Raw genomic sequence first — 20923 nt, 5'->3', positions numbered from 1 at the left:
TGTTTGCATGCAGCCATCTCTAGAATGTCAAATGTTTTCTCTTCAACTGGAATGACAAGAGCTGAAAGAAATGTGCCACCATGAGGACACCATAACCTATCAATGGCGCGCTGAGACCGGAAACCCAACATGATGGTAACTGAGAGTGGCAGTAAGGCCCTAAGTTTTGGTCATACTCTCACCTAAGTGAGAACCTGACCAAAAATGGGAATTTTTTAAAACAAAATTATGGGAGGTCATTGTTTTGGACTGAGCTCATGTGCTAGGTCCCAACAGACCAAACCAAACCAAAATGGAGTCATTCATGCTAAGACTTTAAGAAAACATATAGATCTTAGAACAGACCAGGTTTTGTTTTTCTCCTGCAAATCTCTGTAACAAACATTCCTGACAGCACAGGTATCCACCCCCGGAAGTTCCCATTAAATCTTTTAACCAAATGCATTTCCTGTCACCTAGAGACCATCAAGCTTCAGATGATCATGTAACAAGGGTTCCAGTCAGTTCCAGGTAAAGACATCCCCCACCTCCCTGGCCATGAAGAAGCTACCCTGCCTCCATTAGACAGAACAGGGTGAGAGTTCCATGATCCCCAATAGGTAGAGACTACGCCCCAAGCCAGCATGAAGGAGTTGCAGAAGAAAGACCATCAGTCCCTCTGATTCCCATAAAGATTTATGGGGATCATGGCTCTCATGGGGGAAATGAGGCAAGAGAATAGGGTCTGGGGGCAGGGAACCTAAGGACTTCCTAGAATTAAACAGAAAAAAACCAACTTTCTAAGACCAAGTAAATAACTTTGTAACTCTACTTCAACTATGACAGGAAACATTCTCTTCATTTGCACAAGGTATACACAAAATAACTAACTTTGTAGCCTCACTTCATCCCCTTCATCTGCACAGGATGTACACCAAGTAAATAACTTTGTAACTTCACTTCAGCCTCTTCATTTAAATAGGGTGTACACCAAGTAACCAATAGAAACCTCTGGAGGGTATTTAAACCCCAGAGAATTCTGTAACTGGGGCCTTGAGCCACTTGCTCAGGCCACTCCCACCCTGTGGAGTGTGCTTGCATTTCAATAAATCTGTGCTTTTGTGCTTCATTCTTTTCTTTGTGAGTTTTGTCCAATTCTTTGTTCAAAATGCCAAGAACCTGGACACCCTCAACTGGTAACAGTTTCAATGCCTACTTACTCATGTCTTATTTTCTAAAGAAACACAAAGTTTTTCTTATGCCATCATATACCTTTAAAAAACTTTAGTTTGGTGAAGCTATAAAATTTTCCATTGGCAGTTACTGTCACAAAGTTAGCTTTATGCTTAGAGCTACCAACGTTATAGGGCATGTGTACAGCAAATTATTGTAGCAAATATATTACAGTACCTCAACTAGAGAAATGGAAGTGTTGATTTTAGAAATCAACTAAAAGTTTTAGTTTCATATACATTGAAGTCTTGTCAGTGTCATTTTTCTTACGATGTTCGCCAGTCAATTTCAATAGTTCATGCTTACATAGTTGTAGTAGTTTATATTTCTTAGAATTCTTTAAATTTGTCATCTGGAACACAGAAAGACCACGATTTTCTTTCAGTATTTTAACAATTTCCTTTAAAGATGATATTGTTGTATCTAGTATAGAAAAAAATTGAATTTGAAATTTAGTTTTGGATCATAGATTGGATTTTCAGTTGAATTGAAATGTCTTGGTCCTTTTTCAGTCTTGCCTATATCAGTGAGTTTGTCAGTGCCAAGAGACTTTGCAACTTCTTTAGTATGAATGTGTTTTCCCTAAACATTATTGCTGTGTCTTCAAAAAAGTTATTAATTCCTTTTATGCTTTTAAGTGTATTATGTACGTTGAATTTTTGCTCCTGCATCATTTTGCATATAACATCAATTTTACTAAAGCTGTTATACCAAATTGGTGCTGAGCAAATACATTTAAAATTGGTTATTTTCAAAATTATAACTTTGGCTTGTGTTGCAGAAAAATACAACAAACTCACAGTAATGTCTGAGTATTGCATTCTTTGAGTTTCTAGGGTCATGATAGCTTTGACTGGACTTTATCTTTTTTTTTTTTTTTCGAAAATGGTTCCAAAATTTTCTCTTCTAAAATTATTTTCAAGTATCTCCAACTCTGGTGCCAAAGACATTGTTGCATGTTTTCTGTAAAGTTTAAAGAATGTGCAAAACAAGGAACACGGGCTGTGTTATGTACATTTTTTCGGGGATTTACTGGTCTTTTTTTTTTTTTTTTTTTTTTTTCTTTTTCTCTGAGACAGTCTTACTCTATCGTCCAGGCTGGACTACAGTGGCACAATCTCAGCTTTTCATTATTATGTTTTCATTATTATGTTTATAAAGTTCTTAGATGATCTTCTGAATGCTGACGTTGTCCCAACAAAAATGAATCATCTACATTGTGTCCTTCACAATATGCACTTGTAGTTTATCTTATTTTCATATAGTTAATGTTTTGTAGCATTAATGATTATAGCTATACATATAATTATTTTATTTTTAAAATATTTTCCCCTTTTTTCACAGATGAAGTAAGTGTAACTATATTTTAAAATCACATCTCAATTTCAAATGCTTAACACGGTTGTTGATATCTGTTTAATTTTCTTCACGTTTATTAAGGGCATGTGACAAATGCTGCCAATGCTTGTTTTATTTTCAATCTTTCGTTGATTTTTTTTTTTTCTATTCCCGAAGATTTTCACATAGAGACAGAATACACACTATTTTGAAGTGTAAAAGACTAGTAATATTTTTTGTGACCTGGGAGAATTGTGTGTAACGTTTTTAAAAACGTATTACCTGTAGCTTCAGATAGATAATTACCAACTAGAGTTTCCTTTAAATATTCAATTTATATGAATGTGTACTAGGATCTACAGAAAGTATATTGGGCTTAATGGAGTCTTGTATTTTTCTTTTCTGGTTTTTCTGGAAATGTATCAGCCAGTTCTGCACATACTACTCTTTCTCTATTGTGATTCCTCTGTCTTGACAAGTCGGCGCTGTCTAAGCAGCAAGCAAGGTGAACCTGTTGGGCAGTTAAAGAATATTCCACAAAATAACCAGCTAATGCTCTTCAAAATTGTCAAAGTTAGATTAAAAAAAAACAAACAAAAAACCACCCCAAAACCCGAGCTGTCCTAGATTGGAAGAGACTAAGGATACATGAAAATTAAATGCAACACGGAACCCTGGATTGGATTCTGGGTGAGAAAAAGAACATCAGTGGGACAACTGGTAACATGTGAGTAAGGCTTTGAGATTAATGATATTATATAAATATTAGTTTGCTGTTTTTGATCCTTGTGTGATGGTTATGTAAGATGTTAAGGCTGGGCATGGTGGCTCACACCTGTAATCCTAGCAGTTTGGGAGGCCGAGGTGGGAGGATCGCTTGAGCCCAGGAGTTTGAGACCAGCCTACGCAATATAGTGGGACCCTGCCTCTAAGAAAAAAAAAAGTTAACATTAGGGAAAACTGAGTGAAGTGTATAGTCTATGGAAAATTTTTATGCCATTTTTGCAACTTTGTAATAAGTCTGATATCATTTAAAAATAAAAAATTGAAAACTAAAGATAAATGAAGAATAGTATGCATGTTACTCTAAATCTTTACTTTTATTTTTATTTTATTTCTTTTTTTGAGAGAAGTCTTGCTCTTGTCCCCCAGGCTTCAGTGCAATGGCTTGATCTCGGCTCACTGAAATCTTCACCTCCTGGGTTCAAACAATTCTCCTGCCTCTGCCTCCCAAGTAGCTAGGATTAAGGTGCCTATCACCACACCCAGCTAATTTTATTATTTTTTAGTAGAGATGGGGTTTCAACATGTTGGCCAGGCTAGTCTCAAATTCCTGACCTCAAGTGATCCACCCACCTAGGCCTCCCAAAGTGCTGGGATTACAGGAGTGAGCTGCCACACCAGTCTCTAAATCTTAATAGTAGTTATTTTTATGCTGATGAAATATCCATAATAAAAAAAATTGCTATTTTTAAAAGTGGACTAATATTTAGCAATCTCTATGCAGTATTTCTTTGTAAATTTTTAGTGGTAAATAAAGATTAGTTATTATGTAGTGAATCATATGTGGAGCCAAGGGGCTTGTCCTCCTGAAGGTTTGCTGAGAAATCACTGAAATGAGGCAGATTGATTAATAGGAGAAAAGACATACAAATGTATTTAATGTATATACATGTGAGCCTTCAGAATGAAGACCCAACCCATCGGTGAGGTACAAAAACTTGTATAACATCTTGAGGTTACAAAAAGAATGTGGGCTCAGAGTATGGCCAAAAAAATAATAATAATAAGTTACAGCGATAAATCAGGTTTTAGTGGCAAGGCAGATGGAGGGAGAAAGGAAGAGGCTTGGCTAACAAATGTGGTCTTGTTATGTAGATGAAACCTACATGTAGATGTGGTCTTGTTATGTAAATGAAACCTCACAGGTAGGAGCCCTTAGAGAGAATAGATGGTAAATGTTCCTTTTCAGAACTTTAACTCTCAATTAATCTTTCCTGGATCCAGAGATGGCCTGGCTGTATTAATGTAGATTCTCTATAGATGGACATATGCAAATTTATCCCACAAAAGACATCCTTGCAGGGTCACTTCAAAGTATGTCAAAGAAATATATTTTGGGGTAAAATATTTTGATTTCTTTCACATGTTATAATCAAAAGACTCAGAGATACTCAACAACATCTTTCCAATATAATTAATAAGTAAGTCACAATATGAACTGTTATATGATATACCAAATGCCCTAAGACCAATAAAGAATTTTGCTTCAAATGTTACGACGCTCCCCAAACAGTATTTTAGTTGAAAAGCATCTCCTTGTGTAGAAGGACAGGTTTGTTTCAGATGCTTTTGGATCCTCAAGATCTTTATATTATTATACTTATTCCTCCTATTTAAATTGAAACAGAATTATACATATTGAACCAGTTAGATAAACCATTTACTTTCATTTTTCAGAAAATGGCAATATGCAGATTTTATTAGCAAAAGACATTTTACTGCCATCTGCCAAAAACTGTTATAGCATCAATTTTTAGAGCCAATAAAATTATAAATACAAATATTCCCCAAAATAGAAAATTATAAAAATGCCTGTGAGCTGGGCACAGTGACTCATGCCTGTAATCCTAGCACTTTGGGGTACCAAGGCAGCAGGATCACTTGAGCCTAGGAGCTTGATGCTGCTTGAGTGATCTATGATTGGGCAGAGGGAGATGCCCTCTCTCAAAAAAAAAAAAAAAAAAAAAAGATAAGAATGATATCCTTTAAGCCCTGTGGTTCACACTCTGAACAGCTGGTCTTAGAGTTACTGAAAATGGAAAAGGTCAGTTTTCCATGGGAGACCAGCCATATAAAATCTCTAGTCTAGATGTTCTTGGATTCCTTCCAGAACGAAGAATTGAGATGTGCTTCTTTTTCATATTTTCTTCGCTCTGCAAGACAAGTCATCATAAGGTAACAATCTGCTTAAAGCAAGTGGACATTCAAACACGTATACTTTTTCTTGCTTGTCTCTGTCAGCCTGAAATAACCAAAGGACCAGAATCCAGTTGAAAGAGTTTATTCAAGCAAAAAGCTAGGAATAGCCATCTGAGAGACAAAGACTCTAGAGAAATGGGGTCAGTGTTCCTAAACTAAAAGCTAAGTTCTTACTTATATGGAAAGATAATAAAGACATGTAGTAGGATTATAACATTTTCTATGAAAGACTGGTTTATGAGTTACAACAATGTAATTTGTTGCAGTTTTGTTTTCTTTTCCATAAGGCTTGTTTCTTTTCTTTATAGCTGATTTTTATTTCCTTTCCAATTAAAAAGAATGTATTTAACATCCTGTCTTAAAACAATGTGATAACCATGAAGTTTTTGTGTGAGAAAGGTAAGAGGAATGTTAATCTATGATGGAGATCACCAGTGAAGCAGGAAGGGGTCTTCCTTGGGGCTCTTCAATAATTTGCAACATTTTACAAAACAATATAGGCAAGGAGAAAGGTTAATCTATAAACAAAGAAACAAAGCTTACGGCTGCCTAGGTTACAGCTGTCTTTCGCGTGACTCAGGTGCCATCCTCACATTCATTTATTTTATTTTAATTTTTTTTTTTTGCTTGTGAAAATGTATAAGGTACAAGTGCAGTTTTGTTACATGCATAGACTGCATAGTGCTCAAGTCAGGGCTTTTAGGGTAACTATCATCAGGATAACATACATTGTGCCCTTTAAGTAATTTCTCTTCATGTACGCTTGCAACCCCCTTACCCTTCTTCTGTCATTCCACTCTACATTCATATGTATACATTTTTTTTAAGTTCCCACTTATGAAAACATGACATATTTGTTTTTGTGTGTCTAACTTGTTTTATCTAAGTTTTGTTTGTTTGTTTGTTTTAAACAGAGTATCACTCTGTCACCTAGGCTGGAGTGCAATGGCATGATCTTGGCTCACTGCAGCCTCCACCTCCTGAGTTCAAGCAATTCTCCTGTCTCAACCCCCTGAGTAGCTGGGATTACAGGTGCATGCCACTATACCTGGCTAAGTTTCGTAGTTTTAGTAGAGACAGGGTTCCACCATGTTGGCCAGGCTGGTCTTGAACTGCTGCCCTCAGGTGATCCGCCCACGTTGGCCTTCGAAAGTGCTGGGATTACAGGTGTGACCCACCGCGCCTGGTCTTTACCTAAGACATTGGCCTCTAGTTCCATCCATGTTGCTGCAAAAGACGTGATTTCATTCTTTTTTATAGCTGAATTATGTGTATATATGCCACATTTTCTTTATCAAATCATCCATGGATGAACACTTACGTTGATTCCACATCTTTGCTATTGTAAAGTGCTTTAATAAACTACAAGTACAGGTGTCTTTTTCACATATTGATTTCCTTAGGGTAGATATTCAGTAGTGAGATTGCTGGATTGAATTATAGTTCTATTTTTACTTCTTTGAGAAATCTCCAAACTGCTTTCCATAGAGGGTTTACTAATTTACATTCCCACCAACATTGTGTAGGAGTTCCCTTTTCTCCACATCCTTGCCAATAGTTGTTGTCTTTTCTGACTTTTAAATAATAGCTGTTCTGACTGGGATAAAATAATATTTAATTTTTTTGTTTGGTTTAGAGACAGGCTCTTACCCTGCTGCCCAGGCTGGAGTGCAGTGGTGCAGTCACAGCTCACTGCAGCCTCGGACTCCCAGGCTCAGGTGATCCTCTCACCTCAGCCTCTTGAGTGGCTGGGACTATGGGTGTGCACAACCATGCCTGGCTAATGTTTGTATTTTTTGTGCAGGTGACTTCTCTCTATGTTGTCCAGGCTGGTGTTAAACTCCTGGGCTCAGGTGATCCTGCTGTCTTGGCCTCCCAAAGTGCTGGGATTACAGCATGGGTCACCACGCCTGGCTTAGATGATATTTCATTGTGGTTTTAACTTACATTTCCCTGATAATTAGGGATGTTGAGCATTTTTTCACATAGTTGTTGGCCATTTTTATGTCTTCTTTTGAAAAATGTTGGGCCAGGTGTGGTGGCTCATGCCTGTAATCCCAGCACTTTGGGAGGCTGAGGCGGGCAGATCACCTGAGGTCAGGAGTTTGAGACCAGCCTGGCCAACATGGTGAAACTCCGTCTCTATTAAAAATACAAAAAATTAGCCAGGCATGGTGGTGGGTGCCTGTAATCCCAGCTACTCGGGAGGCTGAGTCTGGAGAATCGCTTGAACCACGGAGGCGGAGGTTGCAGTGAGCCAAGATCGTGGCATTATACTCCAGCCTGGGCAACAAGAGCGAAAACTCCATCAAGAAAAAAAAGAAAAGAAAAGAAAAGAAAAAAAATGTCTACTCATGTCCTTTGCCCACCTTTTTTTTTTTTTAAACAGACAGATATGACTGTGTCTCAATAAAGGTTTAGTCGCTAAAATGAAATTTGAATTTCATGATTTTCACATAATGAAATATCGTATTTTTTATTTTTATTTTTTTGAGATAGAGTCTTGCTCTGTTGCCCAGGCTGGAATACAATGGCATGATCTTGGTTCACTGCAACCTCTGTCTCCCAAGTTCAGGAGATTCTCCTGCCTCAGCCTCCTGAGTAGCTGGGGCTACAGGCATGCACCACCATAACTGACTAATTTTTTTGTATTTTTAGTAGAGATGGAGTTTCACCATATTGGCCAGGCTGGTCTCAAACTCCTGACCTCATGTGATCTGCCTGCTTCTGCCTTCCAAAGTGCTGGGATTATAGGCGGGAGCCACTGTGCCTGGCCCGATTTTCACATAATAAAATATTTTAAAAATTTGTCTTCAACCATTAAAAAATGTGAAAATCAGGACGGGTGTGGTGGCTCATGCTTACAATCCCAACACTTTGGGAGGCTGAGTGAGCCAGGAGTATCGCTTGGACGCAGGAGTTTGAGACCAGCCTGGGCAACACAGTGAGACCTCTCCTCTGCTAAAAATAAAAATAAAAAAAAAAATTACCCAGATGTGGTGGCACATATCTGCAGTCCCAGCTACTCAGGAGGCTAAGGCCGGAAGTTTGCTTGAGCCCAGGAGTTTGAGGCTGCAATGAGCTATGATCGTGTCACTTCACTCCAGCCTGGGTGACAGAGCAAGACTGTCTAAAAAAATAAAATAATAAAAAATAAAAAGGTAAAAACCAGATACAGACCATATGTTATTAAGCAGTGGGCAGGATTCAGTCCACCAGCCATAGTATGCTGACTCCTGTCTTAAGTGAAGATATTGATAAGACCCAAACCTGAATCGGTCCTAAAATCAAGACTTTCAAAGCAGATTATTAATGAGAAATGCCCTGTGCCAGATGCCCCCATGGTATGAACAAGGTCAGGTTCCTCATACAGGACAATGGACTGGCACTTGCCCACTTTTTAATGGTATTATTATTTTTTTTGTTGAGTTGAGTTCTTTGTATGTATAGTCTGGATATCAGTCCCCTGTCAGATGCATAGTTTGCAAATATTTTCTCCCATTCTGCAGGTTGTCTGTTCACTCTATTGATTATTTCTTTTGTTGGCAGAAGCTTTTAGTTTAATTAAATCTAATTGGTCTATTTTTGTTTTTGTTGCCTGTGCTTTTGAGGTCTTAGTCATAAATTCTTTGCTTAGACCAACGTCCAGATGAGTTTTTTCCAGGTTTTTTTGTTTTGTTTTGTTTTGTTTGAGATGGAATTTCACTCTCGTCCGGTCTGGAGGGCAGTGGTGTGATTGCGGCTCACTGCATCCTCCTCCTCCTGAGTTCAAGGGATTCTCCTGCCTCAGCCTCCCTAGTAGCTGGGATTACAGGCATGCACCACCATGCCCAGCTAAATTTTGTATTTTTAGTAGAGACAGGGTTTCATCATGTTGGTCAGGCTGTTCTCAAACTCCTGACCTCAGGTGATCCACAGGCCTCAGCCTCCCAGAGTGCTAAGATTACAGGTGTGAGGCACCGTGCCTGGTCTTCTTCCAGTATTTTTATAGCCACAGGTCTTACATGCAAGTCTTTAATTTATCTTGAGTTGATATTTGTATATGATGAGAGGGACAGGGGTCCAGATTCATTTTTCTGCATATGACATTCCAGTTTTCCCAGCAGCATTTATTGAAAAGGGTGTCCCTTTCCCAGTGTATGTTCTTGTTGACTTTGTCAAAGATCAGTTGACTATACATATGTGGCTTTGTTTCTGGATTCTCTATTGTGTTTCATTGATCTTTTTGTCTAATTTTATACCAGTATCATGCTGTTTTTGGTTACTATAGATTCAGAGTATAATTTGAAGTCAGGTAATGCAATGCCTCCAGCTTCAATCTTTTGCTTAGAATTGCTTTGGTTATTTGAGCTCCTTTTTTGGTTCTGCATGAATTTTAGAATTTTTTTAATAGTTCTGTGAAAAATAATGTTGGTGTTTTGATGGGGATAGCATTGAATCTGTAGACTGCTTTGGGTAGTATGGCCATTTCAGTAATATTAATTCTTCCAGTCCATGAACTGGGATTTTTTTTTTTTTTTCCATTTGTTTGTAGCATCCCCAATTTCTTTCATCAGTGTTCTCTAGTTTTCCTTGGAGAGATATTTTACCTCCTTGGTTAAATATAGTCCAAGGTATTTTATTTTTCTTTAATATTATAGCTATTGCAAGTAGGATGTCTTCTTGATTTCACTCTTAGCTATATTGCTAATTGGTGTATAGATATACTCCTGGTATTTGTATATTAATTTTGTGTCCTGCAACTTTACTAAATTCATTTATCAAATGTAAGAGATTTTTGGTGGAACCTTTAGATTTTTTCAAATGTAAGATCATGTCATCATCAAACAGGGATACTTTGACTTTCTGTTTTTCAATTTGGATGCCTTTTACTTCTTTCTCTTGCTCAATTGCTCTGGCTAGGACTTCCAGTATTTCATTGAATAGTGGTGGTGAAAGTGGGCATCCTTGTCTTATTCCAGTTTGTTGGGGGAATGTTTTCAACCTTTCCCCATTCTGTATGATGTTGGCTGTGGGTTTGTCATACGTGGCTTTTATTAGTTTGAGGTATGTATATTCCTTTTATGCTTAGTTTGTTGAGGGTTTTTATCACAAAGGGATGTTGAATTTTATCTAATGCTTTTTTTTCACATCTATTAAGATGATTATATGGTTTTTGTCTATAATTCTGTTTATATGATGTATTACATTTATTAATTTGCATATGTTGGACCATCCTTGCATCCTATCCTTGGTCATCATGTGTGCTGTTTGATGTGATGTTTGAATTGGCTTACTAGTATGTTGTTGAAGAATTTTGCATCTATGTTCATCAGGGATATTGGTCTATAGTTTTCTTTTTTAGGTCACATTCTTTTAAGACTCAAAATAATTTAGAGCTCCAACAGCTTAGATTCTGAATTTTTTCACATATCCTTCAGTCCTAAATCCTAGACCTTTATCAGTTGTGCGGTAAGTGTTATTTCAGAAAGATATACAATACACTCTTGTCTACGTAATGCTAACATGACTCTTGTAAAAAAAGTTCTGGTCATCTCAGGTTCCCAAAAGCTGGCTTCTCTTCCTAGTTTGGGAAAAGAAGCAAACTAGTTATAGTTCTACAGATAACAAACCATGTGTGCCTAGAACCCCAAACTATGTCAAAAGAACTGCCCAGTTGATGAGGGTCAACAGGCTATTTAATGAGAACTGAAAGCTTTAAGTCTCTTTTACTAATTAGTAGCAGATGCTGTACCAGATGCTGAATGGGGACTTACAGAGGGCAATACATGTATATATTAAAAATATATTCTGTAGTAATCAATCCAAATAATATCAGCATTTACATCTTTCTGCTGGCCTGTGTTATGAATAGCAATCCATCAAAGATCAAAGGAATATTCTTTTATAATCAACCATATTCATTATGCCTAATATTTTGTTTCCTCCATGGCATAATTTAAATCATCACTTCCAAACTATTTGTTTTCCAATTACCAGGTATGATGCAGTTTTTTCAGTTATCAGGTCTATGTAGTTTTCCCCAAGGGCAAACCAGCTCTTTAAATATATTTTCCAGTGACCCTGGGTCACTAGATTTTCCAGAATAGAGCTCTTTGGGTAAGGCAAATTAAGCAGTGGCAAACTTGGCTGGGACACTGAAGCGCAGTCTCTGAGGATGCAGGGTTGTGACATAACAAACTCCTGGGTTGGGGACTAAGGTTAAGGGTTAATGCAACCAGGAAATCTGGAGACTGTCTTCAGAGCTGCTAAGAGAGGTTTACGGCAGGGATTCCTTCCTTCCTTCCTTCCTTCCTTCCTTCCTTCCTTCCTTCCTTCCTTCCTTCCTTCCTTCCTTCCTTCCTTCTTCTTTCTTCCTTTCTTTCTTTCTTTTCTTTTCTTTCTCTCTCTCTTCCTCTTCTTTCTTTCTTTCTTCTCTTTCTCACTTTCTTTCTCTCTTTTTCTTTCTTTCCCTTTCCTATGGTACTGATATGGCAGGGATTTCCCTGGCAATTACCAGATGTCTTCTGGCTTCTGCAAAAGCAGCTAGAATGGGCTTGCTCTTCCTTACACCCTAGCCACACTCTGAATCTAAGGGCCCCTGTGTTCAAGGTCACTCCTCAGTGACAAGCACCTTCTAATGTGGTCAGTGGGTGGATGGGAGAGCGTAGGCTGGGGAACAGGACCATCAAGGGGCTCAGTTTCTTCCTCCTCACTGTTTTCGTTGTCCTGGCCTAGTTTGGGTCTTTGGTGCCAGGGATCCTGATAGAGCTTTTTTAGTTTGTCTGGACAATGTCTGGGGTGAATACCAAGAGCCAGAGTGAGATAAGACTCCACATGTCTTGAGATGAGCTATTGGCTGAAACCCAGAGAGGGGACTAAGGCTTCTTGGAAGTTCTATGAGATCGAATGCCCTATTTAGTAAAAGGTTCAGTGTTAAAATATAAATGTAATAGTATTGAAATGTAGACTGTGTCCAGCCAAGGAAGAAAAAACACTGAGGACCGTAAGTCAAAGTCTGTCTTTGCTATCCCTCATAGTAGACAAGCGGCAACAGGCAGATCACTAAATCTCCCTGTGGCTTGGTTTTCTCTCCATAAAACAGTAATAGGGTTATGGTGAGGATCACTGAGACAGCACATGTGGAAACAGAGAAATACATGCAAAGATGTTCACCATTATTAGCACTTTCTGTCTCACAGACACTTTAAAGATTGGAAAAAAGAAAGCTTCTCTCAAGAAATTAGCCCAATACAAACCATTTAAGATCACTGGCAAGTACAGCATGATTTCCCACATTCTCCAAATGCTAAACTAAGAGGTCAGTGTTGGTTTTGGGGGCTGTATTAGCCAGGGTTCTCTGGAGGGACAGAACAAATAGGATGGATGTATATATAAAGGGGAGTTTATTAAGGAGTATTGACTCAGACAATCACAAGGTCCCACAATAGGCCGTCTGCAAGCTGAGGAGCAAGGAAGCCAGTGTGAGTCCCAAAGCTGAAGAGCTTGGAGTCTTATGTTTAAGGGCAGGAAGCACCCAGCACGGGAGAAAGATGTAGACTGGGAGGCTAAACCAATGTAGTCTTTCCATGTTCTTCTACCTGCTTTTATTCTGGTCACACTGGCAGCTGATTAGATTGTGCTTGCCCAGATTGAAGGTGTGTCTGCCTTTCCCAGACAACAGACTCAAATGTTAATCTCCTTTGGCAACACCCTCACAGACACACCCAGGAACAGTACTTTGCATCCTTCAATCCAATCAAGTTGACACAATATTAACCATCACAGGGGCATTTCAGCAACACCATCAACCCCCATATATACAGCACCAGATAGTATCTCCCCCTCGCTGTTTTGCTATACAGATCGGCATGAGAGTTTTTTTTTTTTTTTTTTCTTTTCTTTTCTTCTTCAAGACAGAGTCTTGCTCTGTCACCTACACTGGAGTGCAGTGATGCGATCTCACTGTAGTCTCCGCCTCCTGAATTCAAACAATTCTCCTGGCTCAGCCTCCCAAATGAGAGGTGAAGCTGGCTGGGCTTCTGGGTCTGGTGGGGACTTGGAGAACTTTTCTGTCTAGCTAAAGGATTGTAAATGCACCAATCAGCCCTCTGTGTCCAGCTAAATGTTTGTAAACGCACCAATCAGCACTCTGTAAAATGGACCAATCAGCTCTCTGTAAAATGGACCAATCAGCAGGATGTATGTGGGGTCAAATAAGCGAATAAAAGCAGGCCACCCGAGCCAGTAACAGCAAATCGTTTGCATCCCCTTCCGTGCTTGGGAAGCTTAGTTCTTTCCCTGTTCACAGTAAACCTTGCTGCTGCTCACTATTTGGGTCTGCACCACCTTTATAGGCTGTAACACCACAAAGGTCTGCAGCTTGACTTCTGAAGCCAGTGAGACCATGAACCCACCGGGAGGAACGAACAACTCGGGACGCACTGTCTTTAGGAGCTGTAACACTCACTGCGAAGGTCTGCAGCTTCACTCCTGAAGTCAGCGAGCCCAAGAACCCACCAGAAGGAGGAAACTCCGGACACATCTGAACATCTGAAGGAAGAAACTCCGGACATACCATCTTTAAGAACTGTAACACTTACTGCGAGGGTCCGTGGCTTCATTCTTGAAGTCAGTGAGACCAAGAGCCCATGGGGAGGAACCAATTCCAGACACACCAAGTAGCTGGGATTACAGGCATGCGCCACTATGCCCAGCTAATTTTTGTATTTTTAGTAGAGATGGGGTTTCACCATGTTGGCCAGGCTAGTCTCCAACTCCTGACCTTGTGATCCACCTTCGGCTTCTCAAAGTGCTGGGATTACAGGCGTGATTCACCATGCCGAGCCGGCATGACCGTTTTAAACATTTTTAACACTGAGGAATGGAATGCGCATGTAGAAAAGGGAATAAAACAGCCAGGTGCTGTGGCTCACACCTGTAATCCCAGTACACTGGGAGGCCGAGGTGGGTGGATCACCTGAGGTCAGGAGTTCAAGACCAGCCTGGCCAACATGGTGAAACCCCCATCTCTACTAAAAACAGAAAAAAATTGCTGGGCATGGTAATAAACATTTGTACCAGCTACTCGGGAGGCTGAGGCAGGAGAATCTCTTGAACCTGGGGAGGTGGAGGTTGTAGTGAGTCAAGATCGTGCCATTGCACTCCAGCCTGGGCAACAAAAGCAAAACTCCATCTCAAAAAAAAAAAAAAAAAAAGGAATAAAACATAATTTTGCCAGCTTGGGGTCCTTCGAGAAGCAGGGGCCAAGAAGGGGGTTAAATGTGCAAGAATTTTATTAAGAGAAATACCTTTGGGAAAGTAAATAGAGAGGGAATCGGAGAGGCTTTGGGGAAAGGCTAGGGCAGTCATTGTTCCCCTGCGAGTCTCAATCAGAGAGCGAGCGAGCGAGGTGGGTAGATTTGTCCTAGATTGACCTGAAGTCTAGGGAAGGTTTGGCAAAGCTGTTGGGGAGCCCCTCAGCTAAAGTTGGTGGTTGCAAGCCTCGTGTACCTCCCAGGATCTGTTCTGCCCTGCTCTACCTGTTAATCTCATTCATGAGTGGAGCAGCTTCAGGGCCAACCCCATTGTGGGGGTGGAGTTGGCCTTGCCCCAATGCTGCAGTGGGGTTCTGCATGCATCTGGGCCTTCAGTCAAGTTATACTCCTTGTAATAGGAGGGCTGGGTGGTGCGTTCTCGTAGCCTCCACAGTGAATGTTGAGTGCAGTAAATATTTATAAGGCAAACACTTATCTAATTATCAGCTGGATCAAGACAGGAAATTTCAGAATATCCCTGTGTTTAGAAACAACATCCGGCTCAAACCCCTCCTTTTCCATGGAGGCAACTAGTGTTCTGCTTTTTATGAATGTTGGTCACTTCTTTTGGTCACTTGCCATTCTTTGGTGTTTTGCCAATCATGCATTTATTCCTAAACAATAGTTTAGTTTTGCTTATTTTTGAACTTCATATAATGGAATTAGTATGTATGCTTTTGTGTCTTGCATTTTTGCATGATATTAATTTTAAGATTCATCTATTTTATCGTGCATATCTCTAGTCTGTTTACTTTTATTGCTGTGTGTATTTCATTGTTTCAACATCTCACAGTTTGTCTATTCCAATGTTTTTCCTGCATGGGCTATTGCAAAAAATATTGAGTATATAAGACCATCAGGATACATGTATGATATCAAATATTTTTGTGAAAGAAAGGTCCAAAGGCAGCCAGTGTTCCCAAGAAGAACCCTATGCTTGGTACAGGAGGTGCTGACCAGCTCACTAAGCACATTGCATGCAAGAGCTCAGAGCACACCAGACTGTCCCTGTTCCCTCTGTACCGAGCACAAGTAAACCTTTCTTAAAACTGCTTAACAGGCTGGGTGCGGTGGCTCACACCTGTAATCCCAGCACTTTCGGAGGCAGAGGAGGGTGGATCACCTGAGGTCAGGAATGGCAGACCAGCCTGGCCAACATGGTGAAACTGCATCTCTACTAAAAATACAAAAATTCGCCGGGCATGGTTGTGGGCACCTGTAATCCCAGCTACTTGGGAAGCAGAGTCAGGAGAATCGCTTGAAGCTGGGAGGCAGAGGTTGCAGTGAGCCAAGATCACGCCATTGCACTCCAGCCTGGGCGACAGGAACAAAACTCCATCTCAAAAACAAATGAACAAACAAAAAAACAAACAAAAAACAGACTGTTTAGCCATGCATGTGTCAGGCATGCCCCCAGCTTTTTGTATTTCAGACCCCATGGGGCAAGGGTCTGGGCCTAGCTTACCACAGCCCAAAAAGGGCTGTATGTGACCATGCTGCCTGGATTGGATATGAAGTGCATCTGCTAGTTGTGGGGACTGATGTCTTGCAAGGGACTGGATTTTGTGTTCTCACTCATCTTGCTGTAAATAGATACTTGACCCTGGTGTGCATGTTGTCTGACTCATGCTCTGGTCTCTTCCCTGGGTGGCACTTGGCCACATTCATATCATATTTTATTCTGTGGCACCACCTGACCACCTGGTAAAACAGTTCCTGTATAAATATCCCAGTGCATGCCAGGCGCAGTGGCTCATGCCTGTCTCCACAGCTATTTGGGAGGCTGAGGCAGGAGAATCGCTTGAACCCAGGAGGCAGAGGTGCAGTGAGCCAAGATCTCACCACTGCACTCTAGCCTGGGTAACAGAGCAAGACTCCGTCTCCAAAAAAAAAAAAAAAAAAAAAAAGGAAACAATTAAAATATATGAATTGGCTGGGTGCAGTGGTTCATGCCTGTAATCCCAGCATTTTAAGAGGCCCTGGCAGGCAGATCACTTGAGCTTAGGAGTTCAAGCCTGGACAACATAGTGAAACCTCGTCTGTACCAAAAAAATACAAAAATTAGCTGGGCTTGGTGGCATGTGCCTGTAGTCCCAGCTACTCAGGAGGCTGAGGTGGTAGGATGGCTTGAGCTCTGGATGTGGAAGTTGCAGTGAGCTGGGCAATAGAGTGACACCCTGTCACAAAAAACAAACAACAAAAACAAAAATGAATTGATATTGTTAAACCTAAATCTTCCTTAAAGTTAAATTTTATGAGTTTCAAGAAAGATTTCCATTTTCGTGATTTGATATTTGAATGGAAACAAGCCATAGTTAATCTTATTCAGTGTTAGGTACAGTAAGTTCCTCTTCAAAGAGTTGGCTTGTTCAGCTTCGTTGTTCTTTGTTCTCTATTTTCAAGCCTAACTTCCTCATTCTTTGTACCTCTTCTTGCCCGTAGTTATGGTAAATAACCTTCCAGCTAGCCCTAATCTGTAATTCACATCTATTTCCTTGATTACTTGCTCTGCAATTGTCCTTTCCATCAAAACTACCCCTCCAGCCTTTCCTGTGCCCTAACATGCCCGGACATACCTTGTGCTCTAACAAACAGCCTCTCCCTTCCTGCCTGGTTAGCCCTATTCAATTTTAAACAGTAGCCAATCAAGTCAGCTTAGATTGTGTGATTGGACTCCAGCCAATGGGGAAAGGACACAGTTACAGGAACTGCTGCATTAGGGATAAAAACCCCTGCCCTACCCCACTCGGTTTGCTATCGCCATGGCCAGGATTGCAAGCAACACCCTTCTGCGGAAGCAAATTTGCCTTGCTGAGAAATCTTTTGTTCGAGTGCTGGTTTTCTTTATGACCTCGAGCTGTTATTTCTAACATTCAGTAACAACCGCTAAGCTATAACCTAATTGCCCTTTTCTGTTATCCCTAGTCTCTCACCTGAGGTCCCTTTAAGTCAAAAAATCTGAGGAGAAATAATTACCTGTCAAATATGAGTGACAAATGCAAACTGTGACTGGTAGGCACTGAGTCCTTAGCTCAGTGCCAGTTTGGGTCTGATTTGTTGTTTCAGAAGCTGAAATCTTACAAGTTTTGGCCTCAAAGATTTGTGGTGCCAGCCTCCTGGTGCTCAGCACAGGATATGTTCTTACCCCAACCAAATAGAAAGAGGAGGCTGAATTAACCTATCCCATATACATCTCAACCCAGGCCCTGGGACTCATCTGTATTGTCAATGGGGGGACATGGAGGGGGATTTTAAAAAAAAGAAAGGCCAGGCATGGTGGCTCATGCCTGTAATCCCAGCACTTTGGGAGGCTGAGGCGGGTGGATCACCTGAGGTCAGGAGTTCAAGACCAGCCTGGCCAACATGGTGAAACCCTGTCGCTACTGAAAATACAAAAATATTAGGTGGGTGTGGTGGCACATGCCTGTAATCCCAGCAGCTTGAGAGGCTGAGGCAGGAGAATCACTTGAACCTGGGAGGCAGAGGTTGCAGTGAGCCGAGATTGCGCCACTGCACTCCAACCTGGATGATAGAGCGAGACTCTGTCTCACAAAAAAAAAAAAAGATTGATGGCACTACTCACTGCCTGCAGTGGTTTGATCAGAAAGTACACCACTTGCATGCATAAGTTTAGATGCAATTTTTGAAGCCTATGTATTTATTGAGTAATTATGACAGATGGAGGAAAAATGACATGTTCTTACTAGTAGTAAGTTAAATTCTTGTCTAAAATTGTTCAAAACATGAAGCACAATTAAATTATTCTGAAGCAATATTTTTTCAGAAAGCAGGATTTTCTTTCGGTGTGATTACACTCTGTTAATTACTCTCTTATTCTATGTTTAGAATGAAAAGGTGGGCGTCATTACCAAGTGCAGCTGGATTAACAATAACAGCCCGCCCACAAAAGAAGGGGAGGACTTGTCTTAGACCCTATTAGGATCACAAGGCCTTTGTAAGTATACCAATCAGACTTCCTTGAACCTTGGAGACGTCTCTGAGAAATAAATATTCTGTCACTCTGAAAACATTCCTGAGGTGGGTCAAGCATGACCTAATCATAACACAATGGATTCCTTTTATGACCAACAGGAGAAAATGCTCCATGGTAAAATGAATGCCTTGCACTATCTACATTCATTTAAATTTGAAAGCCTGGGAAATTCACTACCCGGCATGGATGACTCACCCACTAACGAAAATAGCATGAAATACACGCTGGTAACTGCCAGTGACTTCTTTCCATTCATTTTTAGGGAAGCTCCAAGAGACAGTTTCCTCTTGGGACTTTTTTTCTGTGTATCTGCTTAAAAAGCGTTAAAAGAGATTTTCTGGAAATTGTATTTTGCTATTTGCTCCTGTCTTTCTCCTTTTCCTTCTCCTTCTTTTCCTCCTCCTTTCCTCCTCTTTATTCTCCTCTTTTCCTTCTCCTTGGGCATTTCCATTTAAATTTAGGTGCAACATTCTGTGCAATCTAGGACCGCTCTTGGTGTGGGAATTGAATTTGGGTCACAGGTGGAGGCTTTAGCCTTACGATGATGAAAAGAATATTGCAGTAGCATTTAGAAGAACTAGATTGGTTCTGTTTTAAGTAACAGCACTGGAATTGCAACTCAGGTTTTCTGATTTCAAACCTTGTACTCTTTCAAACACACCATTATTTCTTCTGTTGATTTTTGTCCTGAGATCATTATATCATTTGGATATCAAATTTTAAAAATTAATTATTTTTTTGAGACTGAATCTTGCTCTGTCACCCAGGCTGGAGTGCAGTGGCATGATCTTGGATCACTGCAACCTCTGCCTCCTGGGTTTAAGAAATTCTCCTGTCTCAACCTCCCAAGTAGCTGAGACTACAGATGCATACTACCACACCCAGCTAATTTTTGTATTTTTAGTAGAGACACGGTTTCACCATATTGGTCAGGCTGGTCTCAAACTCGTGACCTCAGGTGATTCACCCACCTCAGCCTCCCAAAGTGCTGGGATTACAGGTGTAAGTCACTGTACCCAACCTGGATATCAAATTTAACAGGCAACTACTAAATATTGTGGGGTTTACCACTTGGAGAAAGTAGATTAGGATAACAGGATATAAGAGAAAGTAGATTAGGATAACAATTTTCCTGGGACAGGTGGGTTAGGGTTGGGGTATATTCAGAATAGTTATTCCCTGAATCAGTTGTATTACTCAGAAATGCCTATTTTGGCTTCACCAGAAGGAAGGCAAAGGTGAAGTCTGGAGAGAAAGAGAAGAAAAAATATGTTAGAATAAACAAAATGAAGGTGTGTGAGTTGAGTGTCCCCCAAAGAGATATGTTGAAGTCCTAACCTCTGGTACCTATGAATGTGATCTTATTTGGAAATAGGATCTTTGCAGATGTGATCAAGATAAAATGAGGTTGTACTGGAGAAGGGTGGACTCTAATCCAATGACTGGTATTCTTATAAAAAGAAGGAAACTTAGACATGGAGAAAACATCATGTGATGATGGAGGCTTGGGGTGATGTGTCTACAAGTCAAGGAATAGCAAACAGGGAGCTACCCAGGCTGGGTGCAGTGGCTCACACCTGTAATCCTAGCAGTTTAGGAGGCCAAGGTAAGAGGTTAGCTTGAGGTCAGGAGTTGGAGAACAGCCAGGACAACACAGTGAGACCATATCTCTATAAAAAATAAAAATAAACTAACTGGATGTGGTGGCACACACCTGCAGTCCTAGCTACTTGGGAGGCTGAGGTGGGAGGATTGCTTGAGCCCAGGTTGAGGCTGCAGTGAACCATGATTGCACCACTGCACTCCAGCCTGAGTAACAGAGCATGACCCTGTCTCAAACAACAACAACAACAACAACAACAAAAACAAAACCAAACAATAAACTATCAAAAACTAGCAACAGGTGAGGAAGGATGGAAGGATCGCAGGATCTCACTTAGAGTCTTCAGGGAGAGTATGGCTTGCTGACACTTTAAGTTAAAACTTGTAGTTTCCAGAACTGTAAGACAATGAGTTTCTGTTGTTTTAGGCTACCTAGTTTGTACTTTGTTACAGTAGCTCTAGGAAATTAATAGAAAGAATTAGAAATGCAAGTTGAAAA

The 20923-nt window shown here is 40.4% G+C and overlaps 1 non-coding gene across 1 annotated transcript; it reads left to right on the top strand.

Moving 5' to 3' along the window:
- Positions 1-17938: 17938 nt before the first annotated feature.
- On the top strand, positions 17939-18070 carry LOC119621636 (small nucleolar RNA SNORA51). The gene has a single exon (XR_005238182.1). It is a non-coding gene; the product is annotated as a small nucleolar RNA SNORA51 (small nucleolar RNA).
- Positions 18071-20923: the final 2853 nt, after the last annotated feature.

This window comes from Chlorocebus sabaeus, chromosome 21 (genome assembly GCF_047675955.1).
Source record: "Chlorocebus sabaeus isolate Y175 chromosome 21, mChlSab1.0.hap1, whole genome shotgun sequence".
Lineage (NCBI taxonomy): Eukaryota > Metazoa > Chordata > Mammalia > Primates > Cercopithecidae > Chlorocebus > Chlorocebus sabaeus.
This window is presented reverse-complemented; position numbering and strand designations above follow the sequence as displayed.